Source organism: Anser cygnoides, chromosome 3, assembly GCF_040182565.1.
Source record: "Anser cygnoides isolate HZ-2024a breed goose chromosome 3, Taihu_goose_T2T_genome, whole genome shotgun sequence".
Lineage (NCBI taxonomy): Eukaryota > Metazoa > Chordata > Aves > Anseriformes > Anatidae > Anser > Anser cygnoides.
The window spans coordinates 30,167,032-30,185,523 of record NC_089875.1 but is presented as its reverse complement, the minus strand read 5'-3'; the positions used below and the strand labels follow the sequence as shown (position 1 = coordinate 30,185,523).

The window sequence follows — 18,492 nt, the reverse complement described above, 5'->3', positions numbered from 1 at the left end:
TGTGTTTCTGTGTCTGTTTGCCCTTTTACCCTCTTCATTTTGCTAGTTATGTGCAATTAAATTAACGAGTGAGACCTCCTGAGTCCCAATGCTGCAATTTTGACTGAAGAGCCAGGCTACACTGACTTCATCGGCTTGCTCTGTTGTCTGGCCTTGAAGGTCTGCTCATCTGCTCCAGGAATCTGGTCCACAATCCTGATGCTTTTCTCCTTACCATGTTAACTTATATGATCCATAAAATCACAAATGTGAATGAAAAAAAGTTGTTTTAAGAACTTTGAAGTAGCTGAAATATATATTTACAAGCAGCAAACAGTTTTTGCAGGAAGAAAAAAAAAAAGAAAATTGCACAGACATTTGGCAATCTTCTGTCAAGTAACCAGGCACTGGCGCATTGTGTACAAAGAATACCCATCTGAACTGAATTTCATTTATTGGTGAGCTTTGCTTTTACTAAAGAGGAAAAAGGGAATCTGAGAAAGAGTTAAGAATTTCCTTTCGTCTGATTACTGCTGACCTTCCATTAGTCACTGAAAACAAAATGGCTTGTAATGGGATCTTGTGGTTTCTATCGCTCTACAAAAGCCACTTTTACGAGGTCACAGCTTGATGACTCTGATGAGTCTCACCTCATGAAAAAAATGCATGAATTTGTGAGCAGTAAGCTTTGGCGGTCAGGGGATGTGAATGGTCCCCCCAGGTCCCCCTCGCAGGAAACCACTGCCAAGGGCTGGCGAGCAGGATCTCTGCTGGTCTCAAGGCCAGTCCGCAGCTGCTGGGGATGCTGGACTGCTCACAGGGGGTGAGCGAGGCTCATGCACTCCGTGTTGGGGAGCACAACTGGAGCCATATATGCAAAAGGGTGAGGAGAAACAGAAGCTGCTTCTCAGCATGTGTTTGGATTTATTTGCAATCGACCACATCAGATAGCACAGCAACCATTGTAAAATTGTTTTCCTGCATCTTACTGCAGCCTACTATGGCATCCAAAGTAAATTTTCCTAATGCCCAGACAGAAATAAAATAGACAAAAAAAAAAAAAAACATACACATCTTGCTGCCACCAGCACCATCAAAACCACCTCTGAACCACACGCTACCTATAGGTTTGGGGTAAGCAGTACCATGTATATTGAATTTATTGCATGCATCAAGTAGAATAACCACAAGCAAACTTTATCACATAAAGTAGAGTCTGGTATCCATACCTAGCATACACATCAGTTGTTTTTTAAATAAAGAAATGTATTTCTCTACTACTCTTGTGTAACATATATTAAAAAGGTGTGGGTTTTTTTTAGGGGGAACTCAATACATGAACACCTCAAAGATCAACCTGCAAGAAGCCTTGAGCTATTTAACTCTTAAGGAGAACTTCAAATACTTTTATAAGTGTCAGTCATGAATTCAACTGATGCCTGCTGGTGACAGAGGAATCAAACCAAAGGCTGGTATACAGTCATGCTGGTACACAGTCATGCAAAGTAAACAGTAGAAGAGATGCTTAAAGCATTAATGATAATTATAATACATTTAGTATAAGATTGGTTAATGGATCATTCACAAATTGACCTTTCATTTTTTAATACACACTTGTTCTTCACAAGTATTTTCTGAAAAGCTTTATAAAAACACAAACAACAATAGCAACAACAAAAAACCCCTCAGACTACTTTTGTTCTGAACTCTCTACTTTACAGTGAAAAGTTAAGAGCCATGATGTGTGGTGACTCACCTGTTGTATGGTGTCTGCTCTGTGAAATGATCATTAGGAAACTAGAAGATCAGAGCTGCAGAATTGTTTGGTTGGAAGAGGCCTCTGGAGGTCACCTGGTCCAACCCTCCTGTTCATCTCCTCGTAGGTGGCTATTAGGTTGGTGAAGCATGATTTTCCCTTCGTCCTTCTTCCTTGGCCTAGATGTTCCCTCTGGCCTCAGAGGCTCGGGACTCCTGGAGGGTAATTTTACTAAGGAGGGAAGGCACTAAGTACCATTGCCTTTTCCATGTCATTTGTCACCAGTTCCCCTGCCCCATTCAGCAGTGGGCCCATGCTTTCCCTTCTCATCCTTTTGCTGTTTCTGTGCTTGCAGAAACCTTTCTTGTTGCCCTTCACATCTCTCACCAGGTTCAATTAGGCCTTTCTGAAACCTCATCTCTGCAAGTTCAGACATCATCTCTACAGTACTCCTGGGTGACCTCCCCCTGCTTCCACCTCACTTGCTTCCTTTGTATGTCTGAATTCACCTCAGCACTCCTTGCACATCCATACAGGCCTCCTGCCACCTACGCTTGATTTTCTGCTTTTTGGGATGGACTTGAGGAGCCAGCTCTCCTGGATCCCTCTTCTATCCAGGGCTATAATCCACGGGAATCTTCCAAGCAGATCCCTGAAGGGGTTGAAATCTGCTCTCCTGAAATCCAGGATTGTGGTCCTACTTTTTGCCCTTCTCCCACCTTTTAAGATCCTGAACTCCACCACCCCATGATCACTGCAGCCAAGGCTGCCTCCAACTTTGATATCTCCAACCAGTTCTTCCTTGTTTGTAGCATCAGGTCCCTGTTCACTCTCTGTTTGCTCTTCAATCACTTGAGTTGTACAGTATCACTTCTGCTCTACACCTTGTGCAGTAAAGCTGCCCTGTGCTGATGAGTACCTCCCTGTGAACATTGGTTTGAGTTTGCAGCACTGACAGTAAAAGCTGTTCTCACTAGGTACAAATGCCAGGAAGCCACATGCTACATCACTTTGTTTTGTGACTGTACCTATATAACTCATAAAATTAGATTTTTGGCACAAATCAACACTATTGAACTGACAGGATATTCTATCATCACTGTTTAAAACGTGATGTTTAGTAAAAAGTATGCCCAGTATATCATTATAACACAGACATACACACACACAAAAAAAAGAATATTCCCTTTAAAGCTCCTTTTTTTATATCTATCTAAGCTTGGCAAAATACTAAAATCAGCATGCTCAAGCCCTCTGCCTAATGGAAGGTTAATTCTCATAAAACTGAGATGAATGTTTGCAAATACCATTTTACAGCCCTCATTCATCTCTACAGTGAGAGACTGAATACTCTTTAACATATCAGCTCTGCAACACTACCAACAGAAAGCAAGGATTTTGGCCGCCCAAACCAAAATAGCTAACAGAGCCTTAGTTTCCAAGGATGGGTACTTAAAGCTCTTTGAATACGAGACTTTTTGTCTGAACTTGGCTTCCCAAAAAACAAAGGCAAGGAAAATCACTAAATAGCTTTGAAAAGCAGCCTGTAACTTCAGTGTTGCCTGATTTTTAACTGTTGAAAATTGGAACCTCAATGTTATACTAACACATGTTTTTACATTTTCCCTAGAAACAGATGGAATAATGTTGCTCATGCTATGCCAACACCATGTTGTTACATAGTCTTTATTAAAATTGCTTCAAGGCAAAAAGCTGTATGCACAAAGGCAAGGGGTGGGGAAAGTTGGCAACTCATTAAGATTTTCAGACTTGAGTTGTTTAACACTCAACCAGCACTGTGCATCATAAATAAATATCCATAACTTCACAAGGGGTAGGGAAGCTGTGGGCATTGCTGGTTGCTGGGTGAATTGAGTCTGAGAGACCCTTGCCATGCAGAAGGCAGCCAAGACAGACATCAAATAAAAAGGAAGAAAATGAAAAGGGAGCGCATGTACAAAATGAAGAGAAACTCGACACATTAAAAGAGAAGCACGAGAGAAATGAGATTTAAAGGAAATAACATAATTGAGAAATTAACATCAGTTTTTCCTTAAATCCAGGGGGAAAAAAAATCCTTCCTTATCTTCCTCAGAGATTAATCCCAGTTCTGACAAACTGCGCGTGGAGAAAATAGGCATCTGTGTGTGTATACATATATAAATATGTCGTGAACATGTGCTTCTAAAACATGATCCAAAGCCACTGAATTAGATGGAACGATTTCCATTTGGCTTTAGTGGGTTTTGGACCAGGTCCTCAAACTTTACAGATTCGGTTTTGAAAAAGAAAGGGACAATCAAATGCCAGATTAATTCTTGTTCTGAAAAATCAATGTTGAATTACCAACAACAACAAAAAGCAACAAACAGCTTTTAATCTTCCAACCATGTAAATGCCTTCAATTAACTAACATTGATTTCCCTTTGCCTATATTGAGAATTTTTATGTCCCAAAATGAAGCAGTAAAAACACTTCCATGATAACCATAAAAATCACTGGAGGGAAAATAAAGTTTTCTGTTTCATTACCTTTTCTGTGTGGTAATCAATTACAAAGGAAGAACAGTGCAGGTTCAATTAAGTAACTAAATAAAAAGGAATTAAAAGCCACAGGGGATCTTTATTTTACTTATGTTAAAGTGGGGTCCGACTCCAGGCCTCATTGACTTGGTTGTAGTATATAATGGGGTTTAATTTCTGTGAACCAGTCTGTCAGCATTAGCTGATCATAATTAGGAAAACGGGGTTAGAGAAAACAGAGCTACTGAAAATAGCTTTTCCCAAGCGTAGCTTTCCCTCCAAATGGGATTATCATTGAGCACTCAGCACATTGCAATATATAAATGAACCATTTGGCAAAACAAAGGTGCCTCCTTTGAAACATACAACACAATTCAGGAAAACACTGGGTGCTCTGTCCCAGTTCAGCAAGTGTGTGAGCACACGCTTACCTTTAAATGCTTGCTTAGGTCTTCCATTGACTTGAGGATTAGCATGTGCTGAAAAAAGCCCTCAGTGTCTTGCAGAACAGCAAGTTCCTATTAAGTAGCGAGAGATTCATTTAAAAAGGAAATATGATTTTTTTTTAGAACTCGAAAAAATAGCTGTGGATTTGGTTTTGGGTTTCTTATTTTGAAATCTCGGTTCTCATTTTAGTCAAACAATTATCGTGACTTTATTATAGGCAGTGAGCTTCACGTGGGCAAAAATAAGACTCCTGGAGACATACACAATACAAGATCTGTTCAGATAGATGAATGGAAAATTTAAGAGGGACTGGCACTTACGGGATGCTTTGCCAATGAAAAGTGTGGCTCTTGGATTCATGTTTACACAGATGCCAGTGCATACACACCTGCAGAAATAATCACAGGAAAAATGGGGATTCCAATGACGGCCACAGCAAAAGCCTGATAGCCTGCAATGAAGCCATGGTTTCATCCATGACCTGTACACACGTCGGCTGGGACTCATCACCTCTAACTCCAGGCACCGGTTCCAGGCTACACCAGCCATGTGTGTGTGTGTTTATGGGGGGCACCTAGAGAAGGAGCCACTCCACCAACCACAGTGGGGTGGAATGTCCCTCTGGCAGCACGTGCCAAACCAAAGGCACCAGAGTTCCTCTTGGTTTCCCCTCGGATCTCAAACATCTCTATCCCTCTGCAGTTCATCACCCATCCCTTTAGCAGAGCTCCATGCTCCTGCAGCCAGGCCTCGCTCCCTCCACATCCCCCAGATGAGGAAGGCCCGAGGGCAGGAAAGCACCAGCATCCCTCTTAGGCAGCTGGCAGTCCACCAAGCATTCCACCAAGCCATTTAAAGAGAGAGGGAGGCACGTCCCATCATGTTTCAGAAGGAGCAGGCACACCGTACGTCTCACCAAGAGCTGCCCCTCCAAAGGACACGGATTTAAAAGCACTCTCACAAATCTGCTTGCAGAAAGATAACTCGGTGTTTCTCATAAATCAGGCCACTTGATTTAACTGCCAAGATATTCAACAAAATTCTTTTTTAGGCTGCTCATTTTTCATTGCTTCAGGCTACGTTTAACCAAATAATCTTACCATAAATCTGGGCTCCCACTGCCATTCATTATGAAGTGAGCCTTGTTTAGAAGTTCTTAGAATCGGTACATTCCTCCTGAATGACAATCCTCAAACGTCTTTCATTTCAAAAGGAGCAAAATGGAAATCGGTTCTTCTCCAAGTTTACCAGAAGGGCAGCCAAGCGCTGATGTTATACAGTAAGATCTCAAACTGGGAACTGGGCAGCTATTTTAATCAGTGGACTTATTTCACGTCTGTCAAGGACAGTATATTTAGAACTGGACAAGCTGTTTCTTCACTGCACCCATAATCTTAAAAAAATGACCCAAGCACAGCATTTCTCAGATGGGCTCTTTTGCACTTTGGCAAACCCCCATGAAAGAGCATTTAGATAACACTCCAGCTATCAGCAGGGCCAGGATTTAAAAAGTGCAAAGAAGCATCCACACAGTGTAGAGCCGGAGCCGTTGTTGCTGTTTAATCAATCATAGCTATTTAATCAAGTCTTCTGGGCACCATCAGATCATTTGAGTGAATCACTCAGGTCAAGGCACGAAAATAAAACAAGTTCCTTTATCACCTCTTATCTGCCCAGAGTAAAGCGTATGTGAAAGTGAGGTAAGTGATGACCTCTGTGAAACTGAAACAGCAAACAGTGGAGGAAAGATCTCCTGCTGCACTGAGGCAGAGCTGGAGCCAGAAAGAAGAGCCTCTCTAAGGTAGCACTTCCCAGCCAACCCATGCAGCAGTGCAGTACACTGCTGGTGTTTCCAGGAGAACCTAGCCCCCTGTCTGGGCATCAAAACCAGCAGCAGGATTTTGGAAAGAGGTTGGCTCCAAGCTAGCTGTCCTTACTGCAGCACAAAGATGAGATTTGAAAACAGGATCCTCAGTGAAGGCCTGCAGTTCTAGCTGTGACAATAAGGAAAGCCTTCCCATAGCTCACTGCTTGGCCAGAAACACTAAACAAGTGGATTTAGCCACAGGAAACAAACTGCCGGTATAGCACTCGACTGCGAGCACTTTTCTTTTTATTCAGTTGTTTGTATAACAAAGCAGTTCAAAGATGAAGGCATCACTGGGACGCATGTTCCAACCATGTCAACCTGTGTAACCCCCCCACCAACCTCACCCAGCCTGTCATACACCTTGCATCACCAGCAGGAGCTGTGGGCTACAGAAGAAGATGTTGCCTTAACTATGATCACCACAGGTCACCATGGCCCTTGCACTGCCTGCAGCTCACCTGCTGCAGCTTGGAGCACAGTGCGGGCTTCAAAAGTCAGGGTAAAAAAGCAGGTACTTAGCACCGTTACCCTCTTCTTTGCCCCTGTCATCAGTAGGCAGGGAGCTTGGATTTGGGACTTCCTGCAGTCAAAATGCAGTCTCGGAGCCTTTTGGACTTGCATCCTATTGATGGTAAGGCAGTGAGAGCAAGGGCCGTGCTCTGCACCCATGTCAGCAGACTGTCTGTCCTTTAGGGGACTTCTCAGCATGCCTTTACAAGCATATGAGTAACAAGAAAACACTGGAGCACAACGAAAATCTAGCCCGGCCTCCACCAGAGACGAATCTGCAAGGACTTCAGTGCACATCCTAATTCTCCAGTCTTCTTGTGTTTTTTTAAGCTTTCAAGGAAAAAAAAAAAACTAAGTTGTGAGTTTGGGTCTCTGATATGCTAGTGAACCAAGTGCTTAGCACGGCTGAAATGAAATTACCTGTTCCCCACACAGCACCACAGACTGGGGACTGCTCCGGCCTCTCTCCCCACAGCCCTTCAGGGTGCCCCACACCAGCTACAGAACAGGGACCACCGTGGAGGGACCATCACAGGTAACCCCCAAATAGGCAGAAAATTCAGGAGAACTCAAAAGAAAAAACAACCTATTGTGCCTCCTGCTCTGGTCACAAGCTACCATATGCTCTTTAATAAATCTTGTGGGAAGGTGCTCTGATGATCGTTAGGAGCTGGTCTTGCTCCAGGGTGCTTTTCTTGCCTTGCAGTTCTGCCTTTTCTTTATCACCAGTGCCATACCTCACAGTGCTTTTTGCCCTCCTTGCCTGCACAGGTCACAGCTCTGTAATAACAGGCACTGCTCACCAGGGCCGGACCCTCCCTGTACAAAAGCCCAGCACAGAGTGACGCCACATTTTACTGCTGTTGTAAACTGCAGTTTCAAGGTCAAGAACTGAGGTCCAAACCCCTTCCTACAACACCCACCAAACCTTAAGTTATTTTAAAAAATAGTATTTCACTGAAAAAAAAGAAAAAGAAAAAAAAAAGCTATAACGCTGATAAGATTTGCAAGCTAGCAAAATACCATTTCCTCCATTAATGCCTGTAGAGTTCTAGCATTCTTGCCATAATTTGCATGCAGATGTACCGTAGGTACTGAGAAAGAGATCAGAGACTCAGAAGAAGCAGGAAATGACCACTTTCTAGGGTACAGAGTCAGCTTGTTTTGTACAAACCGTCTGGCTTACTAAAACAGACTTGTCTTAGACTTGCCAGCCAAGCGATATGAGCTACTGATGTACGTCTGGAAAATATTTATGATAAAAATTATGGTTGCAGGAAGAATAGCAAGTAAGTAGCTGATCCAGCTGGCATGCAAATTGGGCACAACGTTTATCAGCACAAATATGTTCATCAGCACTACCACCTAGTCCTTCTGGAGAGCAGTAGGTACTCGGAGATCTTTGTGACCGTTGAGTTTCCTACAGCCCCCGATCATAAATATTATTCTTGTCTTATGTAACACAGGAGAAAGTGTTTGACCATCCACTGTACAGCTTGACACAGCAGCATCAGGGCTCTTGCCCTGACCCATGCTGAGATGGGAAATGGGGCACTTGAAGCCTTTGACTTCAGCTGGTACATATCAGACAGACTCACTGTGCAACCAGACCAACTTATGTGTCCTTAGGAAACCAGACTAGTAGCAGCCTGGTAAGGACATACCATAGTACACCATAGTCTTCCCTGGATATTAAATAAAATAATCTAGGAATCACTATATTGGAGCACACCTTAATGCTGCTAAAGGAGGAGAAACCAGCTCCCAGCCATCCAGTCCATATTACTGGGTAAAAGTTGAAGGCAACACCTGGTGAGATCTAAAACAATCAGGATCTGCTTCAACATTTGACCTCTCCAGAAGTCTCCTGAGACCCACTCTGCCAGTGAAACCCAGCAGAGCACAGTGCAATTCCAGGGTATCTGTGCTCTCTTGCTAGCCTAGCAGACCCCAGCCACACTAGTTTTTCACTGTAGGTTTTCCAGCCCCACGGTGATCTTACATTACACCGTTTTAAAAGGGCCAGATCACCATGTGTCATATCACCGAAAACTATGAATTGTCTCTAAATCCATAAATGCCGTGCTCAATTTCTTGATGGGCAAGGTCTGTTATTGTGACCTGGTTCCTTGCAACCCCCCAACCTCATTTCTGTAATATAAGAGAAAGGAAAGCTCCCTATCTGATTTCATACAAACGTTATTTCTTTGTTTCAGCACAGCTTGGACAGCTTCGGGATCCAAGACCGGCTTTGTGCCCATCCTGCTCAGGCTTTCTAGAAATGACTTTGTTCCAACGTGGGTCATTCAGACTGTGGGATAACTGGAAATTTCAGTGTTTATTAGTTTTCATTTTCAGCACTGAGTGCATTTTCAATGTTGACTCACAGAAGTGATTTTTAAAGGAATAATTGCTTCCAGATGTCATGCATATTTTGCTCTGAAGGAATACTGCAATTTTTGTTAAGGTTACAGAGCTAGAAAGACTGTTTTCCCTATCCGAGTGGCTCTTTTGAGAGGAATTGGGAACCCTACTCGCTTCATGTAGAACCTACAAATGCAAGTAGGAGTTAGACCTAAGACCGCTGACATACACACTTATTTGGTATGACACACTTTGTAAAGAAGAAACATTGAGCATGCACCCACAATACAACTTTTGGTTTGCTCTATAGTGAGAATATTGTGTTGGGGTGTTTCAGTACAGCCCATGCAAAGACATCGAAAATAGGTCTTCCTAGAAGACCTAGATCTCTAATTTTAAAGGAACACCCTCATACTAAACGCAAACACACTTCTGCTAATGCCAAGTCCTCCTCAACTTCAGTGTGAAAAGAATGGGAAAGGACAGAAATACTCAAAAAGGAGGCACAGGGAAAAAAATCTGCCACTGGAGACATGCTCCGTTTTCATTGGTTTCAATTCCACTTTTTCTTTAGAGAACTTATTTCTGGTCTCTTTCTCTCTCACTATTAAAACATATGCACACATACCAGGGTAAGGGAAAGAATGTACATAAAATCATTCAAAGATAAGGTCAGAGCACAGAAATACAGTTTTATCCCTGCTGGGAATCTGTAGTTAAATTATCCAAACACTGAGAGCATGCTCTAAGTTATCCCTGAGCACTTTCATAGCAGCATTTTGGGGTGATGTGCTTATAAGAACTGCGTTGCTGTAGTATGCGTTACTTAATGAAGGCTCCTGATTCTGTTATCCTAAATTTCCAGTTCCAGAAGGCATTATGTCTACAAACATAAATGCTTGTTGAAAGACAGATGTGTTCTACCCACCTGGCACAAAATAAGCGTGAGGAGGATTTCATGCAAGGCCCATTAAGCTGGAGGAAGTACAGAAGGAGATCACCTGCTCCAGAACACGTTGAAAAGGCCTTGTTTGGACACAGGCACAGAGCAGCTGAAACACTCATACAGAGAGGAAAATGACAGATGAAGACAGAATATTTGCAGTTTGTTGTTTGTGAGGTCCTGCAGGTTTGTTTCCAAAGAAAATTGTAGGGTAACCAACTAAAGTGGTTGCAAATTACTGGAAAATGCTAATCAGCTGAAAGGTGCATGACAGCTTTGAGAAAAAAATCATTTTATAACTTGATAGCAGAGAATTTTAGTAAGATTTAAATGCTCCATTTCAGCCTTTCTGCAATGGAACAATCCATTTTCTATCTTGAAAACATTTTAAAAACATTCTGTGAAATACAGTAAAATCCACTACGTATTGTTAGATCAGCAAGATTTATGAAGCTTTTTGTTTTTTTCCATCCTGCATCAAGAAAAAAAATGAAATTGCAAACCTTCCCACAAAATGAAAAATTAAATGATCTCACTGCTTTACAACTAAGAGTGGGCGGTGTTGAAAACTACTGTCCTAATAACACAGGACAAGACTGACGGCACTAAAAAAAGGGCTAGAAAAAAATACAGCTAGAAATAAACTGTCCTCTGCATCAGAACACTCCATAATAGGTAGGAAAATATGTCCCTTTTCCTACAGAAATAGATTATATGGAACACGATCATTTTGTATACAACACCTACTTCAAAAAGGCCCAAGAAGCTGTAATATTCAAAATTAGAATACAAAACCAAACTTGTGTCCATGTTCAGCTAAACTCTGAATTTCATTCTACTACTACTAGTAAGTACATGTTAAAATATTTTGAAGAATGTAATGGAACACGGGTTTAATATAAGCGGTTAACTGCTAAGCCCTGAAAACATCCATGAAAATTTAAGTCTGTGTGTAAGAGATCTCTTGAGTAGGACTGATTTTCTGAACCAAATTAATTTTAGTCAAAGCCATAACACATAAGAAAAGCTGAAGTCCCCCCAAAACTTAGAACATTGTTGTGAGCAGACAGCAACCACCAGATCTGGACCCCTAAGCACACTTGGTATTTTGCCCTCTGAGCTCTAAATAACTAAATTATTAATGTGAGAGAGATTATACGTTAAGCTTTCAACCAGTTGATTATATCAAAGAATTACTACAGACGGTGATGGAGCCATCTATTACCACAAACTGCCTGATGAGTCTCATGACATTCTCCTATGTTCAGCTCTTTATATCTTCACCAAGACACAGACAACTTTCTTAAACTACATCTGAAGCCCTTAGATATCTCTTTATAACCTGCTGAGACCTCAGCAATCACCAAAATGAGGTTCCAAAATGTAATGTTTTGCCCAGGATGAAGAAGTCCCCTATCTTACCTGTTTTGTTGAAAAGTTCTATTGCCTCCAAAATATTAAGTCTCAGCACTGGAATCTGGTACAGGCTACCACAGTGAGGAATGTACTTTCTGGCATCCCCACAAACTCTCCCAAACCTGATCAGGCCAGGAATCTGACAAAAAATAATTACGCTTCACACATATCCAACAGGCCCTTAGCTCAAAGTGCAGGGCTAAAGCCTCTGAAGTCCAGCTACACCAACATGCTGCACAGCTCTTCTCTCCATAGGGCACAGCCACAGACTACCCTGTAATGCACAGGACATGGGACTGAATTTACGCAGGTCATAATTTAATCTGATTCCTTTCATTCTTATATTCCCTAACACTTGAGTGCTCAACTGCATGATCTTCAAGTTCATTAAATTTTACTTGGACATCATATGAAGTACATGAAGCCACCCAGAGAGCCTTCACACAAAAGTATTAGAAAAAAATCACTACGCCACCAAAACACTCCTTTAAATATCTTCATTTTAACTTAAAGCAGCATAAACAGCCTCAAAGAGAACTTTTAGGAAATAGGAGTTTCCAAAGGAGCTAGATATTAGGACAGCCTGTGTTGACCATAGCTCACACTCGGGTAAGAGGTACTTGTTCCACACTGGAGATGTGCATAGGTCCTGCAAGCACAAGCGGAGCCTGGAGAGCCTAGACTGTGGCTCTGTACTGGGGAAATGTGTTGCTTTTGCACTTTCTAAATACTACTCTTTACTCTTTATTTGAAGCTGCACTAACAGGCATTTCTGCAGCAGCTGGCAGAGGTACTGCATAAAGACCCAATTCAAACTAATGGTTAGGTTCATTTTAGAAATAGGTCTTCACTTTAAAATAGGACTAAGTCTTGACAGTGCCAAAGTCTTGCAACATGACTAATTTCAAATGGCAGAAATCCTACGAGATCTGATATTTTGCAAGATTTCCCATCTACATGCCTTCCAGCTTGAGAAGCAATTCAGAACCACAGCTATAGGCACGCGTCCAGCTACAGAGATATGACATGGACTAATCTCTATTTTAAACCCTTCTTCTCCTCCATTTGGTAGCTCCATTATGAAACATACTTTTTTGGCTTTGAAGCTTCTGACTTTACCACTGTGTGTTTGGAGTTGGTTTCTCTTGGTTCAGTTAGGAATTAAATACTTAATGACCTTACCTGGCAATTAGCTTTCCTTGCTCATCTAGTTTCCCTGAAGAGCAAGGGATTAGCAGGGCTGGCAGCTGGTAGAGAGGAGAGGTCACTCCCGTTGGTGGAAAAATCCCTCTGGGGCCTCCCTCTCTCCAGCTGTGACCTTCAGAGTCCTATTCTTACTGTACCAGATCTCAGAAACGCTCTAAACTTGCATTTGCTAAGACTTCTGTGGTTTGAGCACTGCAAGACGACCAGATTGAACCATTAACGTCGCCAACACTCAAACACCTTTTAAAATGAAAAACATATTCCAGCTCAAGACTGATGAATATCTTAAGATATCCTTTGATATGGTATAATAGCAGCTGGTTTAAACAGAGTTAGTTTGGTGTGGAGATTAGATCTTTTTTTATATGACGCTGGACACAAGGGGACTTCAAAATCTGTGTAAACCTCTAAGCTCTTCTGCAACACAGTAGATTAAATTGCAGATGAGTGTAACAGTCCCAAGGATGTGTCAATGATTCAGTGCACCACGCTCTGAGCAAACAAGCCTGGGGCATGATGCATACCAGTGGTCTGACAACATCGCCAACCCATGCAGTGAGCAGCCACACAGTTCATTTCCTGAGGACGTGGTCTATGACATCTGCAAGATTCTTCACAGATTCCCCTCCATGTAGGGACCACTCCTCCCAGCACCTCTCATGACAGATGGTTGTGAGACCAAGAGGGAGCCCTGTTTTTTGTGCAACGTGATCTTTTGTACACTGAACTACCAGCACTGCCTAGTTAGTTTGGCTTCCCTGAGTTATTTGGCAGCCCCTCCAAAACCTGCATCAGGGAGAAAAGTTCCCAACACTGTGCAGCTGCCAAAATCAGTGTCTTCTCGGTGGTGGCCCCACAGCCTTGACCCCCAAGCAGCACCCGTCACAGTGAGAAGCAGTGGGTGGGAAGCAGGTCTATGACCCCATGAGAGAAGGCTGTATCACCAGATCAGACAACAGGATAAGCATCAGCCTTATTTCTGATATTTCCTTGGATTTTGTGTCTTGGAACTTGACACTGAACCTACTCAACGTGCTAGTGTACACATGCAATTTGTAAGATTATTTGCAGTTTTTTGCTGCTGGAGAATGAATGCGATGTATTTACGTCCTGGTGCACATACATAATTAAGGACAGCAGGAGCACTTCTGACCAACGGCTGCTGCAGCCTGTCCTAGGGCTGATTTCCAACTCTTTCCAGGACAGTTGCACAGGTTGTTAACATAAAAAATAATAATAATAATAAAAAAAAAACCTCTGCTGATCTGTGTTTTGTAAGATGCCAGCTGCCGCCAGGGCAGCACACATGGTCCAACACAGGGGGCAGAGACCGAGCGCCAGCCTGCATGGAGGAACAGGTCTGCTGGGTGCCAGCACCCACACCAGTGGCTCAGGAAGGCAAAAGGATGCAGACACTCACTGGTCTGTCCCCAGGGAGGAAGTGGGAGGCACAACGGAGAGGATCCCAAGCTGCAAGCCGCGGGGGGGATGAGGAAGGCCCAGCAAGGCCAGGCTGGAGGTAACCCCGCAAGGCCAATGGCCTTGGCCACCTCTGCCTGCAGAGGACATAGATGGGCCAGCTGCTGCTCCCCTCCTCAAACCACCTTTGTTAGTGAGTGCTCTGCACCTTCCCTTCCCCAGTATCGAGGTATGTGACAGCAGGAGCATTGATTGGCACCTGAGGGAAACACGTGGCCCTGCTCCAACGGGTGAGTCTCAATGAGACGGCTTATTAGAGAGAGCCAGCAGTGACAGCCCAGCACCAAACACTCCTGTCCCCCCCAACATTGCACTTTTCCTCCTCTTGTTTTCCTGTCTTCTATATCAATCCATTACTTCCATCTGCTTCAAACCAAATGTGCCAAATAAAAATGGAGATTTTCTTTTTTTTTTTTCTTTTTTTTTTTTTCTAGAGCAAATTAGGCAGCTGGAGGTTACATCTCTTTTGAAAATTGACAACCCATTACCAGGCATAATGCAAAGCAGTTGGCTGCACACACAGTCATGCAATGTTTTGCTAGGCTGATGCAGCAAAATCAAGGAACTTGTGCCTTGTGCCCAGCTGCAAATGCCGGCAAGGCTCCAGAACGCCACCAATTTTACAACGGCTGTCACACCAGAGGAGCTTATCCTCCCAGACAGTGGAAGTGCACAATTAGGTCACATTAAGCGCTGAGAAAATACCACAGCGGTTCCACACGACAACTGAAAGCGAGCAACAATGGGAAACAGCTCCTAGCTGGCAGGAGTACTCTGGGCATCGGTACGTATTTTCTGTTAAGCACTTGCACATGAAGGATGTGGGTGCAGGATGGGAGCAATCACCCAGGCAGAGGGAGGCATAATGCTTTCCCACCAGGCAGTGAAGCAAGACAGCCAAGCACAGTGTACGGGTAGCTTCATCCCCAGCAAGTCACTGCTACCTTGGCATTCACAGAAGCAGAGGGGCCAGATCTCTGCCCCTCACTGCTCATTTTGATACATCCCCTGGTTCCTCCAGGAGGGCTTACTTCAGGGTCAGAATGAACACGCTGAGGAGCAATGCTCACAGCTGGAGCTTCAGTCTTAGGTAGGGTTCTTTTGTCCATACAGCACCAAGCACAGTAACTGGAGCTCCCCGTCCTACCACAGTAGGAAAAGTATTTGCAATCTCTTTATCATTGCACCTACTTGCTACAAAGCCTGTCTTTGGCCAGAGGTGGAATAGCAAGGAGAACACAGCTCATTCTGCTCACAGAAAGCCTCTTGTGTCCTGTCAGCATCACCTAATTACACTTGGTTGATTTCAGCTTTGGAAAGCTGAAATGAAAGGTGGTCATTGTGTTGGCTCTCAGTGTAGTCACAGGTAACAGGCACCCTGTTGCACAATGTTTGGTGCTCACCGCAAAGCTATCGTGCTGAAAAGTTTCTATTCCCACTGCCACACCAGTGCTAGTTATTAAAAACATAAATAGAAGGGTTCTGTGCAGGACCTCAGAAAGAGGGCAACTGTATGGAGAGAGAACGCAAGGAAAAACTACAGACACCTTCAACACTGTGGAAAATGCTGGCCTGCGTATTTAATTCCTGTGCACCACAAAGTTACTTGTGGGGTTTGCAGATTAGAAAAACATGTTAAATTTTGCCTGTGATCAAACACATGACCATTCTGCAGCAGCAAGCAACACACCTCTGAGATGTCAACACGAGCAGCACAGCTCTCTCAGCACCTGAATTAACTTGATTCTTGAAGAAATGGGAAAACAGAAACTTTTTACCGTGTTATTTTCAGTGGAAATACTAGTTGTTGGGATCAACGCTCCTGTTGCAACATCTCCTTTACGCGTGTGTCTCCACAGAGCCTCTCTGTGGTTTGCTCCCAGATCTAAGAGCAGGCCTGCTCTCACACCTCCAAGCCAGCAGGTGAAAAACACCCAGAAAAGCCTTCGGCGCAGGCCAGAAGCAGCAGCGCACCCCAAGAGAAGCCACCAGAGGTGCGCGCAGGATGCAGCGCCGCGAGGCTTGGGCGCGGCGGGCAGCAGCCGAGGGCAGAAGCAGGCCCGCAGGCAGGCCGGGAGCGGAGCGGAGCCGGCGAAGGGGTGGCTGCGGGGCCGCCCAGCCGCGGGACGCGCCGCGGGGCCGGGCTGGCAGCGCCGCCGCGCTCCCTCTGGCGGCCGCTCGGGGCTTGTGCCGGCAGGGCGGCCCAGACCCCGCCGCCGGGAGAGAGACAGCGAGCGGGGGGAAACTGCCGGAGGGACAGCCGCCGTCTCCTCCGCACACCCCACGCGGCAGTTTCAGGGAATTCTGATGATGGCTGGTCAGTGATAACCGATCTCTGCGTTTCGACACATTCAGGAAAGAGGCTGAGATGAGGGGGGGAAACAAGAGCAAAACACCCCAAAACTCTCCGCCATGTTCTAGGCTAGTCTCTTGAGAGCAAGACCGTATCAAGAACTGCAGTTCAGAGAATAAATCATGACAACATCAAACATCCATTCTAACGGAGAATAACTCATGGCAACGTCAGACACCCATCCTAACCTTGGATTGGGAGAGACTTGAGACAATGAAGACCGAAGATCTAATACCTGCTAACATCAGAGGAAAAGAGTGTTGTTACATGGCTACATTCACTTCTCTTTACCATGACTCATTCCTTTGTAACTCACCGTGCCACCATTTAGCCTCAGCCTGCTTTGGGTTTCCTGCAGTAATTTGATTTGCATGTTCTGGGTTTCTGATCAGATCCCATCCACTGCAAGTGCTGTGCTGGCTTAGCCACACACAGTAAGTAAAGACTGGAAAGCCTCCAGCCAACAGACACCCAAGAAAAAAATAAGATTTCTTTGCTGTTCATGCAGTTTTCTCAAACTGCTTGACAAAAAGTTATTGGTGGCTATTTTTTAAATGAAAGAAGTAGTGAGAAAATAACTTTGTGGCATATTGGGCTAGCAGATTGTTCAGACATTGTACAATGACAATAAAGCCTTTAGGATTCTTTGACTGACATATATAATGAATGTAGCTGTCAAACTTTTGTGCAGCAATTTTATGTTGCATTGACGAGCTATTTCACTGGACAGGGTTTTGCATAAAAAGAATAATTCATGTTGTTGTGTTGCTGCTATTTACAGAGCACAGAGGACAGTGGAATCATTACAATATAAATATTAATATTCAAATTTCTTTTGGAATACATAATTTTGTATGCAACGTATACTACGCATACATCTTGGTACAGGGAAAGAGGCATTGTTCTGCAGAGAAAAGGGGGGCCTGGAGCTGCTGGGGTTTGTTGTTCATTCACTGATTCATTATGTGGCCTTTGAAAAGGCACTTAGTCATTCTGCAGTTTAATTTTTCTCTCTGTAGAAAGGGGAACAATGCATCAACACAAACTGTTCCATGATTTTTGCACTCACTGTTATCTGTTGGAGTTGTTGAAGTCGCAGAGACAGCTCAGGGTCAAGGGGCTTGTCTGAGCAGCCCTCATGCACAGGAAGCCCAGAGGCAGGGAACAGCTCTGCTCTTCTGAAATGTCTTCTTTTTCCTACCAAGGCAGCGGCAGGGTAATTTTGGACTACCTAGCACAGCAGTTGCTCTGTGCAAGTTTCCTTACCTTTGTTATGAACAATGACTTGCCATGGGCAGAATATACACTGAAATCACTAGCCTTGAAGAAAACAGAAAACAACCAAGCAGGCAAAGCAGAACATAAATGAGAAAAAAAAAAAAAAAAAGAAAAGAAAAAAGAAAAGAGTATAAGCAAGGATGAATCTCACACTGCATTCACCATGCAGTCAAGCCTATAAGCAGGTTGTGTATCTAAGGGTAGGAAACCACAAAGACATCTCCTGTTCCCTGGAGAAAGGTAAGCAACTTCTGAAATTGCCTTCATAGACTATTATTAGAACCACACCAAGGCTGAAGTACCCTGTGCCCAAAGCTACATCATGCAAACACTGTGTACATAAAAAGAAACACTCACAGGTCTGCAGTT

General features: G+C 43.7%; 1 long non-coding RNA gene across 7 annotated transcripts in view; it reads right to left on the bottom strand.

Annotated features, from left to right (window-relative positions):
- The window catches only part of LOC106029782 (uncharacterized), an 81,937-nt gene extending 64,618 nt beyond the window's left edge, over positions 1-17,319 (bottom strand). For 3 of the 7 annotated variants that reach the window (XR_010830179.1, XR_010830184.1, XR_010830185.1), the window contains exon 1: positions 1,736-9,497. This is a non-coding gene — a long non-coding RNA (uncharacterized lncRNA). Of the gene's footprint in view, positions 1-1,735 lie in introns of all 7 variants that reach the window. The other 4 variants (XR_010830181.1, XR_010830183.1, XR_010830180.1 and 1 more) reach the window with 4 other exon arrangements.
- Between the last annotated feature and the right edge of the window lie 1,173 nt (positions 17,320-18,492).